This window comes from Pan paniscus, chromosome 10, assembly GCF_029289425.2.
Source record: "Pan paniscus chromosome 10, NHGRI_mPanPan1-v2.0_pri, whole genome shotgun sequence".
Taxonomy (NCBI): Eukaryota; Metazoa; Chordata; class Mammalia; order Primates; family Hominidae; genus Pan; species Pan paniscus.
The window spans coordinates 25,542,556-25,556,366 of NC_073259.2; the positions used below are offsets into that span (position 1 = coordinate 25,542,556).

General features: G+C 40.5%; 1 long non-coding RNA gene across 1 annotated transcript in view; it reads left to right on the forward strand.

Annotated features, from left to right (window-relative positions):
• Positions 1-13,450, forward strand: part of LOC130540649 (uncharacterized) — an 85,585-nt gene extending 72,135 nt beyond the window's left edge. Inside the window, exon 3 of the long non-coding RNA XR_008954641.1 lies at positions 13,246-13,450. This is a non-coding gene — a long non-coding RNA (uncharacterized LOC130540649). The remainder of the gene's footprint in view (positions 1-13,245) is intronic.
• The last annotated feature ends 361 nt before the right edge of the window (positions 13,451-13,811 follow it).

Below are 13,811 nucleotides of genomic sequence, written 5' to 3' on the forward strand. Positions count from 1 at the left end.
AGAAGGAGTGAGGGCCTGATCCTCTTAATCCAGTCAGAAACTAAATTGAAGGCCAAATTGAAGTTGTGTTAAGGCTCTATCTAGATTTCTTTCATCCCTGCTTCTAGGATGTAGTTCCCAATGTGTTCTGACTGAGGTTCAGGATGCTTCCTGGGTTCCATCCCTTCATGTGTCTAGAACTTAAAGTCTGTTTCCTAAGCACTGGGAGACTGCTAAAAACTCCTCGTTTTCCAAAAGCATTTTGCTTGGCTTCTTAGATTCCTTTCCTCACATAGCTGTAGAATTCAACCAACATCATCAACGAAACCCAGCAACGTACTGGATGTTGTTCGCTGCCCCCCAATTTCTCACTAGAATCCCATCCCCTCAAGCCTCTAAATTGTGTCTCTCCAACCTCATGAGATAAGTTCTGATGGTCTTTCTGCCTCTTTAGCAGGGGCAGCTTCTTGGCCTTTTCCCTGAATCTTCAGCCTCTTGCTCTATGCACAAAACTAACAAGTGCTCTAAGGGGGAAAACAAAACAACAACAACAACAAGAACAACACTCAGCTGTGAATTGTCCACTTGGCTTCCCAAGCCATTTGTCCTTCCCAAGACCTCGAACTTTCATGTCCTGTTTGCCCTTGGCAGCAGTCTGATGGCCACAGGCTTATTCTATTGCTTGGCTATCTAGTTGTGTTCAGCAGAGGCTTTGGTTTAATGCAAGATGCTCCATCATGCCCTATTATGAATCTTTGCATTCCAGAGAAAACAGCGTCAAACAATTCAAAGCAGCAATATATAGAATAACAAACAATTCAAAGCTGCAATATATAGAAACAATAATAGTAGGAGATTTATAACTCACCTCACATGACAGGCAAATGAAATAAGAATATAGTGGATCAAAATAATGGAATTAATTAAATGGAACTCATAGATGTACATTTGGCTATATTTCAGAATAACAGTATTTTAGTCAGGGTTCTCCAGAGAAGCATACATATAGCTATACACACACACAATCTCCAAGTATTTTGGAGAATACACAATACTACAGTATTTTGTTACAGCAGCCTGTGTGAACTAAGACAATGAAGAAAAGCTAGCAAAAGATGAAGCAATTTCCTAACCATTTAAAATTTCAAAATATAATAATAAGTTTGTAACTTTTTTCATTTATTATACCAAAACAAATTTCAAGTAGATCCAAGATTTAAAGAAAATTTGAAAATCACCAAAAAAAGAGCATAGAATATTATTTATAAGTGTAAAAATCATTACTATGCATCATGAAATAATCAGGAAAGGAAAAGATGGATGCGTTGACTATTAAAAATTGTAAACTGTTCAATTGTAAAAATTATAAACAAAGTCAAAGCAAAATGACAAAATGGGAACAGTTATGTACAGCACATATGATGAACAAAAAGCTAATTTTACTTAATATACAGAAAACTGAAAAAATTAACAATCATCCATAAAATGGTAAAAAAAAAAGTGTATGAACAGATATTTCACCAAAAAGGGAAAGAAATACTAACAGTCAAAAAACATATAAAAGAATTTTTTTAGTCTAGATTTTTTAAAAAACTAAACAAGAATATATTATGATGCTCAAACACTTAAAAATTAAATAATTCAACTTTTTAGAGAGCAGTTTGCCAAAATTACTCAAAATTAAAGGCATATATTATTTGACTCAGAGATTTCCCTTCTAAGAATTTATCATGCAGATATATTCCCAGAGATTTCCCTTCTAATAACTTATTACACAGAACTATTCCCATAATTCTACAAAGTATATTCAAATATTCCAATTACAGAGTCATGTGAAATAGCAAATGAATAAGCAACTTATATATCTACCAATAAGAGACTGGTTAATAAATATAATAGTATATTTATTAATAGAATGTCATGCAGTCAGTAAAAGGAATGAGAAATGGGTCACTGGAGAAAACTATCAAAGCTAAATTGTTAATAAAAAAAGCAAGTTGAAGAAAAATTTGTATACATGTTTTCATTTTTTCTTTTGGCAACAAAAATAAAAAAACCTTATTAGGCTTATATGTGCATAGACATTTTCTGAAAACAAGCATGAAAAATTGTAAACACTGCTTTTTGGAGACTGAGCTTTGGGGTTCAATAGTGGGGGACAATATCTTCTTTTGTACTTTGCATTATTCTACAGCATTTGAAATTTTCTAAAACACATATTTACTTTTATGATTAACTTTTCAAACTACCTTAAAATGATATGGTAATGCTACGTTTCAAGTTTTATGCTAATTTTAATTAATAATTTATTCCTTTCATCATTATCCTTGCTTTAAAAGAAATCTCAGCGCTCCCCACATGTGTGAAAAATTTCTGATTTAAAAAACATGAAAATCAAATGATGTAAATGGAGAAGTGCCTTTAAAATTTTAAGGGAAGAGAAAGAGATATGTTGATTTTATTTAAGTTTACACACATTGCTAGACAGTTTTTAAATAATTGGATGACATTAGGGCTTGCTTGTTATTGCCATGTCTAAGACCACCTAAAAGATTAGAGCCTTCTGAGAGCTAAGCACCAGCAACTAAGGTCCTTAGTAAACTGAGGGTTCCAGTAGATAACTCTTGTCTTTATTGGAGTCCTAGCTATGAGGCAAAGTTTTTTACTTATTATTTTTCATTTATTTAACCAATAAGCATTCAGTGCTTGCTTGTGTAATATATTAATACTAGGCCAGACACTGGGTATATAGTGCTGAATATTAATAAAGGTGTCTACATTAAGATCTCTGACAAAGTCTACAAAAATAAACAATGGGGAAGGATATCCTATTTAATAAATGGTGCTGGGAAAACTGGCTAGTCATATGCAGAATGAAACTGGACCCCTACTTCTCATCATATACAAAAATTAACTCAAGGTAGATTAAAGACTTACGTGTAAGACCTCAGAATATAAAAATCCTAGAAAAAAAAAAACAGGGAAAACTCTTCTGGACATTGGCCTAAGCAAGGAATTTATGACTAAGACCTCAAAAGTAAATGCAACAAATATAAAAATTGACAATTGAGACCTAATTAAACTGAAGATCTAATTAAACTGAAGTTATTAGAAGGGAAATCTCTGGGAATATATCTGCATGATAAATTCTTAGAAGGGAAATCTCTGAGTCAAATAATATATGCCTTAATTTTGAGTAATTTTGGCAAACTGCTCTCTAAAAAGTTGAATTATTTTATTTAATTTTTAAGTGTTTGAGCATCATAATATATTCTTGTTTAGTTTTTTTTAAAATCTAGACAAAAAAATTCTTTTATATGTTTTTTGACTGTCAGTATTTCTTTCCCTTTTTGGTGAAATATCTGTTCATACATTCTTTTTTTACCATTTTATGGATGATTGTTAATTTTTTCAGTTTTGCGTATATTAAGTAAAATTAGCTTTTTGTTCATCATATGTTGCACAGCCAAAGAAACTATCAACAGACTAAACAGACAACCTAAAGAATGGGAGAAAATGTTTGCAAACTATATATCTGACAAAGGTCAAATATCCAGAATCTATAAGGAACATAACAAATCAACAACAACAACAAAAAAAACAAATAACCTCACTACAAAGGGGGCAAAGAACATGAACAGACACTTCTTCAAAAGAAGATATACAAATAGCCAATAAACCTGAAAAATTCTCAACATCACTAATCATCAGAGAAATGCAAATCAAAACTTCCATGAGATATCATCTCACACCAGTCAGAATGGCTATTACTAAAATGCCAAAAATTAACAGATGTTGGCGAGGATGTGAAGAAAAAGGAATGCTTATACACTGTTTCTGGGAATGTAAATTAGTTCAGTCCCTGTAGAAAGCAGTTTGGGGATTTCTCAAAGAACTGAAAATAGATCTATCATTTGACTCAGCAATCCCATTTCTGGTTATCTACCCAAAGCAAAATGAATTGTTCTATCAAAAAGACACCTACACTCAGCTGGGCGTGGTGGTTCACACCTGTAATCCCAGCTCTTTGGGAGGCCAAGGTGGGTGGATCACGAGGTCAGGAGTTTGAGACAAGCCTGACCAACATGGTGAAATCCCTTCTCTACTAAAAATACAAAAATTAGCTGGGCGTGGTGATGCACGTCTGTAATCCCAGCTACTCAGAAGGCTGAGGCAGGAGAATCACTTGAACCCAGGAGGAGGTTGCAGTGATCCGAGATCGCACCAGAGCACTCCAGCCTGGGCAACAGAGCAAGACTCCATCCCCCATGCCCCCTCCAAAAAAAAGACACCTACACTCATATGTTCATTGCAGCACTATTCAAAATAGCAAAGTCATGGACTCAACCTAGATGCCAATGAATGGTTGACTGGATAAAGAAATGTAGTACATATACACTATGGAATAGCCATAAAAATCATGTCCTTTGCAGCAACATGGATGCAGCCAGAGGCCATTATACTAAGTTAATCAACACAGAAACAGAAAATAAAATACTGTCCAGTTATAAGTGGGAGCTAAACAATGGGTACACACTGACATAGAGATGGAAACAGTAGACACTGGGGACTCCGAAAGAGGCAGGGATGGTGGAGAGAAAGGGTTGCAAAACTACCTGTTGGTTACTATGTTTACTGTTTGGGTGATGGGTACAACAGAAGCCCAATCCCAAACATTATGGAATATATCCATGTAACAAATGTGCTTATGTATCCCCAAGTCTAAAATCAATCAAACAAAAAAGAAAACAAAAACATTAAGCATAGTACTAAGCATATTTCATATATTATCTTATGTCTTCTCATAATGATTCTGTGATATGGATTCTATTTTTACACTTTTTAACAAAAAAAAATTAGGGCTGAGACAGGTTGTGTAGGTTGCTCATGATTACATAGTTAATAAGTGATGATCTTGGAGTTTAACATCAAATTCCAGAACATGTGCCTCTAAATATTATTCTGCACTGTCTTCAAAAGTGCAAGTTATCTCCCTGAGCAAGAGATGTGGCCTAGAGAGTACATGTGCACAGGATACTAAGGAATGTACAGGAAGGGGAGTATGCACAGGATAGTAAAGGGTGTACAGGTTGGTGAGTTTGCAGAGGATAGTAAGGGATGTACAGATTGGTGAGTTTGCACAGGATGGTAAGGGATACACAGGAAGGTGGGTTTGCACAGGATAGTAAGGGATGCATAGGATGGTGGGTTTGCACAGGGTACTAAGGGATGTACAGGAACGTGAGTTTGCACACGATATTAAGGGATGCACAGGTTGGTGGGTTTGCACAGGATAGTAAGGGGTGTACAGGCTGGTGAGTTTGCAGAGGATAGTAAGGGATGTACAGATTGGTGAGTTTGCACAGGATGGTAAGGGATACACAGGAAGGTGAGTTTGCACAGGTTAGTAAGGGATGTATAGGTTGGTGAGTTTGCACAGGATTGTAAGGGATGTACAGGAAGGTGAGTATGCACAGGATAGTAAAGGACGTACAGGTTGGTGAGTTTGCAGAGGATAGTAAGAGATGTACAGATTGGTGAGTTTGCACAGGATGGTAAGGGACACACAGGAAGGTGGGTTTGCACAGGATAGTAAGAGGTGTACAGGATGGTGAGTATGCACAGGATAGTAAGGGATGTACAGGATGGTGAGTTTGCACAGGATAGTAAAGGATGCACAGATTGGTGAGTTTGCAGAGGATAGTAAGGGATGTACAGGATGGTGAGTATGCACAGCTTAGTAAGGGATGTACAGAAAGGTGGGTTGGCACAGGATAGTAACGGATGTGTAGGTTGGTGGGTTTGCACAGGATAGTAAGGGGTGTACAGGATGGTGGGTTTGCACAGGATAGTAAGGGATGTGTAGGATTGTGAGTTTGCACAGGATAGTAACGGGTGTACAGGATGGTGATTATGCACAGGATACTAAGGGATGTACTGGAAGGTGAGTTTACACAGGATAGTAAGGGATATACAGGATGGTGAGTATGCACATCATAGTAAGGGACGTTATCTCCCTAAGTGGCAGAGGTCACATAGTCGTATGCACTGAAACCCACTCCCTTGGCCTTCAGAGCTCATAGCTAAACACCATTTCTCAACCTCCTGTACAGTTAAATGAGGCCAACAGAAAGTGGGCAAAATTGACAAACTCCCCTTCAATCCCTGGTGCTACCTCTCTCCTGTGACCCTCCACACGTTTTTCCCTCATATCCCTGCTGCATACAGCAGATACAGTCCAGGAATCTGAGGGCTTGGAAAGTGATGGAGCCACTTCATTAGAAGAGGCTGGGCCCTGCATCCCCACTAGGAAGTCTGCCCCTACAAACCTGAGCTGAGCTAATTGGACTGTGTATGACTCTGAAATAAACTTTTTTTAGTGTGTGATAAACCTCTGAGATTTTTGTGGTGTTAGGGCAATTAGCATACCTGACAAATTAAACGCTATTATTTAAGCTGAGTCTTGAGGCATGAGATGGAAGTATTATGTGAATGGGTGTTTTAAAGAGAGGAAACAGCGTGTGCAAAAGATCTGAGGCAGGAAGGAAACCACCATGTACAATAAGCTGAAAGTTGCCAGTGTGCCTGAAACTTTAGTGAGTGAGGGTGATGAGGCTGGAAAGAGAGGGTTGCTGCCTGACCAGGCAGGTCTTTGCAGATCATAAGAGTGAGAAATTTATTCAAACGCAATGGAAAGAGATTAAGGAATCATGGTGGATGGGAGGCAGGACTAGATTGCAGCTGTGGACAGAGCAGCATGCAGAGGCTTGCATTGTGAATTTTAGCTGCAGATTGACTGCAAGAACAAACCAGCAATCCCAAGAGAATCCACAGACCCTCTGAAGGAAGTGGACTGCTCCTGCAGGACCCGCTCTCAAGGTGGCACATCTGGAGTTGTTCGTTCCTCCCAGTGGGTTCGTGGTCTCACTGGCTTCAGGAGTGAAGCTGCAGACCTTCACAGTGTTACAGCTCATAAAGGCAGTGTGGACCCAAAGAGTGAGCAGTAGCAAGATTTATTGCAAAGAGTGAAAGAACAAAGCTTCCACAGTGTGGAAGGGGACACCAGTTGGTTGCCACTGCTGGCTCGGGCAGCCTGCTTTTATTCTCTTATCTGGCCCCACCCACATCCTGCTGATTGGTCCATTTTACAGAGAGCCGATTGGTCCATTTTGACAGGGTGCTGATTGGTGCGTTTAGAATCCCTGAGCTAGACACAAAAGTTCTCCAGGTCCCCACTAGATCAGCTAGATACAGAGTGTTGATTGGTGTATTTACAAAACCTGAGCTAGACACAGAGTGCTGATTGGTGCATTTACAAAGCTTGAGCTAGATACAGAGTGCTGATTGGTGCGTTCACAATCCCTTAGCTAGACATGAAGGTTCTCCAAGTCCCCACCAGATTAACTAGATACAGAGTGCAGATTGGTGCATTCACAAACCCTGAGCTAGATACAGGGTGCAGATTGGTGTGTTTACAAACCCTGAGCTAGATACAGAGTGCCGATTGGTGTATTCACAATCCTTTAGCTAGACATAAAGGTTCTCCAAGTCCCCACCAGATTAACTAGATACAGAATGGCGATTGGTGCATTCACAAACCCTGAGCTAGACACAGGGTGCTGAATGGTGTGTTTACAAACCTTGAGCTAGATACAGAGTGCTGATTGGTGTATTTACAATCCCTTAGCTAGACATAAAGATTCTTCAAGTCCCCACCAGACTTAGGAGCCCAGCTGGCTTCACCCAGTGGATCTCGCACCAGGGCCACAGGTGGAGCTGCCTGCCAGTCCCGAGCTGTGCACCCGCACTCCTCAGCCCTTGGACGGTTGATGGGACCAAGCACCGTGGAGCAGGGGGCGGCGCTCGTTGGGGAGACTCGGGTTGTGCAGGAGCCCACGGCGGCTGGCAGTGGGGAGGCTCAGGCATGGAGGGCTGCAGGTCCCGAGCCCTGCCCCGCGGGGAGGCAGCTAAGGCCTGGCGAGAAATCGAGCACAGCAGCTGCTGGCCCAGGTGCTAAGCCCCTCACTGCCCGCTGGCCGCTCTGAGTGTGGGGCCGCTGAGCCCACACCCACCCAGAACTTGCTCTGGCCCGCAAGCAGGTGCAGCCCTGGTTCCCACCCGCGCCTCTCCCTCCACACCTCCCGGCAAGCTGAGGGAGCCGGCTCTGGCCTTGGCCAGCCCAGAAAGGGGCTCCCACAGTGCAGTGGTGGGCTGAAGGGCTCCTCAAGTGCCACCAGAGTGGGCGCCAAGGCCAAGGAGGCGCCGAGAGCCAGCGAGGGCTGTGAGGTCTGCCAGCACGCTGTCGCCTCTTAAAACTATACTATAAGGCCATAGTCACCAAAACAGCATGGTACTGATATAAAAAGAGGCACATAGACCGATGGAACAGAATAGAGAACTCAGAAATAAACCCAAATGCTTACAGACAACTGATCTTCAACAAAGCAAACAAAAGCATAAAGTGGGGAAAGGACACCCTTTTCACCAAATGATGCTGGGATAATTGACAAGCCACATGTAGGAGAATGAAACTGGATCCTCTTCTCTCACCTTATACAAAAATCAACTCAAGATGGATTAAGGACTTAAACCTAAGACTTGAAACTATAAAATTTCTAGAAGATAACATTGGAGAAACCTTTCTAGACATTGGCTTAGGGAAGAGTGTGAGGGGGGTGAGGGATAAAGACTACAAATATGGTGTAGTGTATACTGCTCGGGTGAGGGATGCACCAAAATCTCACAAATCGCTACTGAAGAACTTACTCATGTAACCAAATACTACCTGAAATACTACCTGTATCCCAATACCCCAATAGCTTACAGAAAAATAAAAAAATAAAAACAAATGTAATGAAAAGCCATCAGTATGTTTTACGCAGGGAAGTGTCATGATTAACATTACTAAAATATTACCCTGACTTCTAGCATAGAGTGGATAAGAAGAAACAAGGCTACAAATGGGAACAGGACATGTTACATAATTTGTGAGTTCTAGTGCAAAATGAAAATGTGGTCCCCTTGATCAAAAATTATTAAAAATTCAAGACAACAACAGCAGAGCATTAAACAAAACTCAGGGCTCTTTTAAGTGCAGGGCCGGGGTGACTGCACAGGTCTCATGCCCAGGGGGTTGTTCTGAATAGGTAGCTCAGTTAAGAGGCTCATAGAGAAATCTAGAAAAGAGATGTTAGTGACTTAGGCTATCTTGTTGGCAATGAAAATGAAGAGAAGTGCATGGATTTAAGACACATTTTAGTGAAAGAATAGACAGATTTTTTAAATTCATGAAATGGTGACATGTCCTGAGAAAAGGAAGAGTCAGTGATGACGTTCCATGTTTCTGTGGCCTGGCTTTGGGTGTTTATGCACTGGGAGAAGTAGGCACCTTTGCCAATCTTTACAGACTGGCTTTGGCAGAAAAAGCCCTTCATCTGTCAGCTCATCTAGAGATTCGAGGTAGGTTAGCTGGCAGGGACCACGAGCAAGCTTGCTTTTGGAGTTCTTGGGCAGGCTGGCCCAGTGTCTGGGTCAGTGGGCAGGTGGGCCTGGAGCTTGTATCCACAGGGGCTGGCTCGGTGTTGGGATTTTCTGGGTCTGGTGCTGGGGTTGGTGGTGAAGTTGGGTACTCATTTCACTCTCTTTTCCCCATGAGAAGGGTATGTCTCTCTGAGCTGCACTACATGGGCTTGGAGGAGGGGGTGACATGGGTAAAGTGAAATTGTGTCCTCTGCTATCTTCAGTGTTTCTTTTCTTATTGCTGTGTTCAATTGAGGTGATATAATCTCTCACCTGGAATCCTTAGCTCTCATGAAGGTACAGCCTGCATGGATGCTTATTCAAACTGATGCTTCCATTAGGGGATGAGCACCAAAAACTCCTATGCTGCCATCTGATTGAGGTCATTTTCTTTAGAATCTTATTTGTATGTAGAAGCGGTGGTGAAGGGCTGAAGAATTTCCCACTGGCCATTCTTACTTTCTCTATTGACATATAAGGCGAAGTCTTCAGCTGAAAGGATAACCAAGAATACCTTAGGATGAAGTTTGAGGAGACAAAACAGGTGTGAAATAATCATCTTGGGATAGAAAACCAAGCCTATTAGAAAAACACAACAGATTGCTCTTGTTATTGAACAGTCAACTTGTTATTGAATTTGACTTTTTAAAAGAAAATGCACTTAAAATAAAAGCACTCTTACTGCAGCACTATTCACAATAGCAAAGATATGGAATCAACCTAAGCATCCATCTATGGATGACTGGATAAAGAAAATGTGGTGTGTGTGTGCGTGTGTGTGTGTGTGTCTGTGTGTGTATAATGAAATACAATTGAGCTGTAAGAAAGAATGAAATCATGTCTTTTGCAGCAACATGGACAAACTGAAGGCCAGTATCTTAAGTGAAAAACTCAGAAACAGAAAGTCAAATACTGCATGTTCTCACTTATAAGTGGGAGCTAAATAGTGTGTATACATGGACAACAGAGTGGAGTAATAGACACTGGAGGCTCAGAAGGGTGGGAGAGTGGGAGAGGGTGAGGGATAAGAAATTACTTAATGGCTACAATGTCCATTATTCAAGTAATGGTTATAATAAAAGCCCAGACTTCACCACTACAAAATAAGTTTACATAACAAAACTGCATTTGCACTCCTTAACATTATTACAAATACAAAAGAAGAAAAAAAATAAAGTAAAATAAAAAGTCAATTTGGTCATGTAATTTTTCTGTGCAATATTCACTGGCAAGGAGAACATAAATGGTTTAATCCATACTGGATTAGAGTTTTAGTAAGTTGGTACATAAGGGAAAAGTGGCAAAAGGGAGTTAAAAATAATTGTGAAAGAGAATTCATAAAGAAGGACCACATCATCTAAGACAGAGAAGGAGGAAATTGAAGCGTGGAGGGGGGCTGAAGGTAACTGCAGAAAATGGTAGATTGGCTCATTGACATTGAAGGGTGAGGCATCTAAGATATATGGGTGGAAAGCTAAATGGCAGCGGTGAGAGAAGGGAGCATCTGCGATCAAAGTTTTAGGGATGGGCATTTTTGCGTAAACAAGTGAAGAATGAGCTCTTTGAAGTAAGTGGCCAAATGGACCAGAAGGGAACTATTGGAGTGAGAAGGTCAAGAAACTGAGAAGCCAGACTGCTGAGTGAGTCATCTGTATTGATGTTGGAGTCATTGTGCATGATGAGAGCTAACCGGAAGTTAACATCTTCAATAAATGAGGGGAGATAAATGGGAGACTGGTAGATAACAGCCAGGATAAAGGAGTTGGGTATTTTTTCCAGTTGGCGTGAAACTAGAAGAAGCAGGGGATTTACAGATGAAATAATGGTGTGGAGACAGCAATGGTGTTTGCAAAGATGCCTATGGTGGTTGCAAGGATGCCTTTAGTACTTCTGAGGAAAACAATCTTCATGTGAGAGGGCCACAGGGAGGCTGAGCCCATAGACGAGATCCAGAATTTAACAAAGGCAAGGGGCTTCAAGGACTTTCAGGGGAGAGGTTCGGGATATAGGTTTGTTTGCTGAGCAAATTGTGGAAATTCAAGAGGGCACAGTGTGATGGTAATGAGGGTAACTGACATGGTGGCTAACGCAGGACATTCAGCTTTTGTGACCGCCTCTTGCATTCTTTCCTTGATGGTGTATTGGTGGTGAGTGTGGTGATGAGGTGATGAGCATAGTAAAGAGTGTGTCTCCCCATATTAATATTGGCTCTCTTCCCAATTAGATTCCAATAAAGCAGCTAATGATCCTAAAGCAGAGGGGACACTCTATTTAGAAGGTTTGATTACTCCCAGAACCCTGGGTAAGTGCTTATCTAGGGCAACGCTGGACCTCCCATAGTAACAGAGGCTTTTATCTTCCTTTCTCAGTGCTTCAGTGGCTAGTGTCTCCTAGACTTCTGAGGAGCATTTGGTTCAACCAAAGTGTATTTTCAAATCTATTCCTAAAACAACTTTGAAGACTCCAAGTTATGACTTTATAATCTGATAGAAACAAAACAAATTTGATTATTTTCTGAGTTAGAGTACACCTTTGAACCTGTACATTATCTCACAGAAAGAAGGTAAAATCTGTACTACCCCAAAGCAAAATTAAATATGCAGATAAAATGCTGGTGAAATGCTATTTTGCATAGATCTAAATAGTGTAATTTGCCAGTTTTGTGAGTCAGGCAGATGCAGTTCATTTTGAAGCAGCCTTTGGGTCTTTTCACATGATTTGGCTATTCTTAGATTTCTGAGTCATTCTGTCCTCCATGCTAGTCATTTTTCAATTCCATATTCTCTATTCATGAGGGAGATACAGATACAACATTAACGTATCCAAATTTGGCTATGTGGCTTAATACTCCGAGCAAACAGGCTATATATTCATTTCTATTCTTAGCAATACCTTGGGACAAGTTGAATGTAAATAAAATATTTGGGCAATACACTGTAACACTGTAGATTTTTGGTAAGTGATGCCAGGAAACCTTGGCATGCACATTATTGCATAATTGTTTTGATTCTATTTGACTATCCTCTTAACAACTAAAATCCCAAAGCAATAGGAATACTTACAAAAGGAACAGAAATGTGGATAACATGGGATGAGCCAAAAGACTCTGCCAATGTTTTATCCAACAGAAACAGCATCTCTTAAAGACTAATGCAGGCAGTACATTGATACCCATAATAATAAATTCACAGGAAATGAAATTTCCTTTAACAAACTGAGGATAGTAATAAAATCTTTATCCAAGGTATCAGTAGGAAAGCTCAGAAGCATAGGTACAAACAGGATTGTCAGGGCACTGAGGAGTGCAATTGGATTGGTGAATTCAGCAGAGAAGAATGGGGAGAATCCACCAGATGAGTTAAGGATCCTGATGTTTCACTGGAGAGGAGCCTCTCTGATCCTCACCTGATAAAATCAAGTGTTCACCAAACTGATGCTCCTTGAGGATACAGGTTGTGCCTTCCTTGTCTTTGTGACCCTATTGCCCATCAGAATGCCTGGCATATAGTGGACATTCAAGGAATACCTGTTGAACTGCAAGAAACTTCTGTGGGAGGGTAAAGCAGATCTGACACTTACCCTTCCACTCAGAAAAGCCAGCATATCATTGAAAGCACCTCGTTCCCTCCAGCCAGCCTTCAGCCCTGCACCTAACATCAACCACTCTGAAAATTACAGTGGAGACAAAGAATTGAGCCTGTCCAATTTTTCACTTCTTCCTTCATTTTATTTTTCTTTTTCTATCAGGAAACTTCAGGCTACCATACCTGCTTCAACTGTAGGAGAATCTTAGCTCTGGAGAGTTGACCCTCCAGGTGAAGCATTAGGCTTTGATACAATTTGTCTGGTACAGGCTGTAGATCTGGTTTGGGCCCCAGACTATCTTCCCTGTCCTCAAGAATCAAAACCAACTTGGAATGACTCCTGGCCCACTCAGCACCTTTCCGGTAAAGTGAAACAAGTAGATATTGAAGACCGACATGTAGCACCTGTCTGCAGTTTTTGCTGCTTTGTACTCAATGTGTAGTACTATTAAGAAGTTTCATATTACGATCTTCATACTTTTATGAATGTTTGAGATAATTTTCATTTGTACTTAATGTAATTATTTTTTCCAGGAAGCCAGAAGAATGAAGTGCCACACATATCATTAGAGAGAATTCCAAGAAAGAGGGAATGATCTATAGTGTCTCAAGCCACAGTGAGTTTGAAATAAATTTACAAGAGTATCCCCTGGAGCTAGTGATGTGGCCAATGGCATCCTTAGCAAGAGCAAGCTCTTTGTGCTGCTGGGAACAGAAGCCAATGTTCTG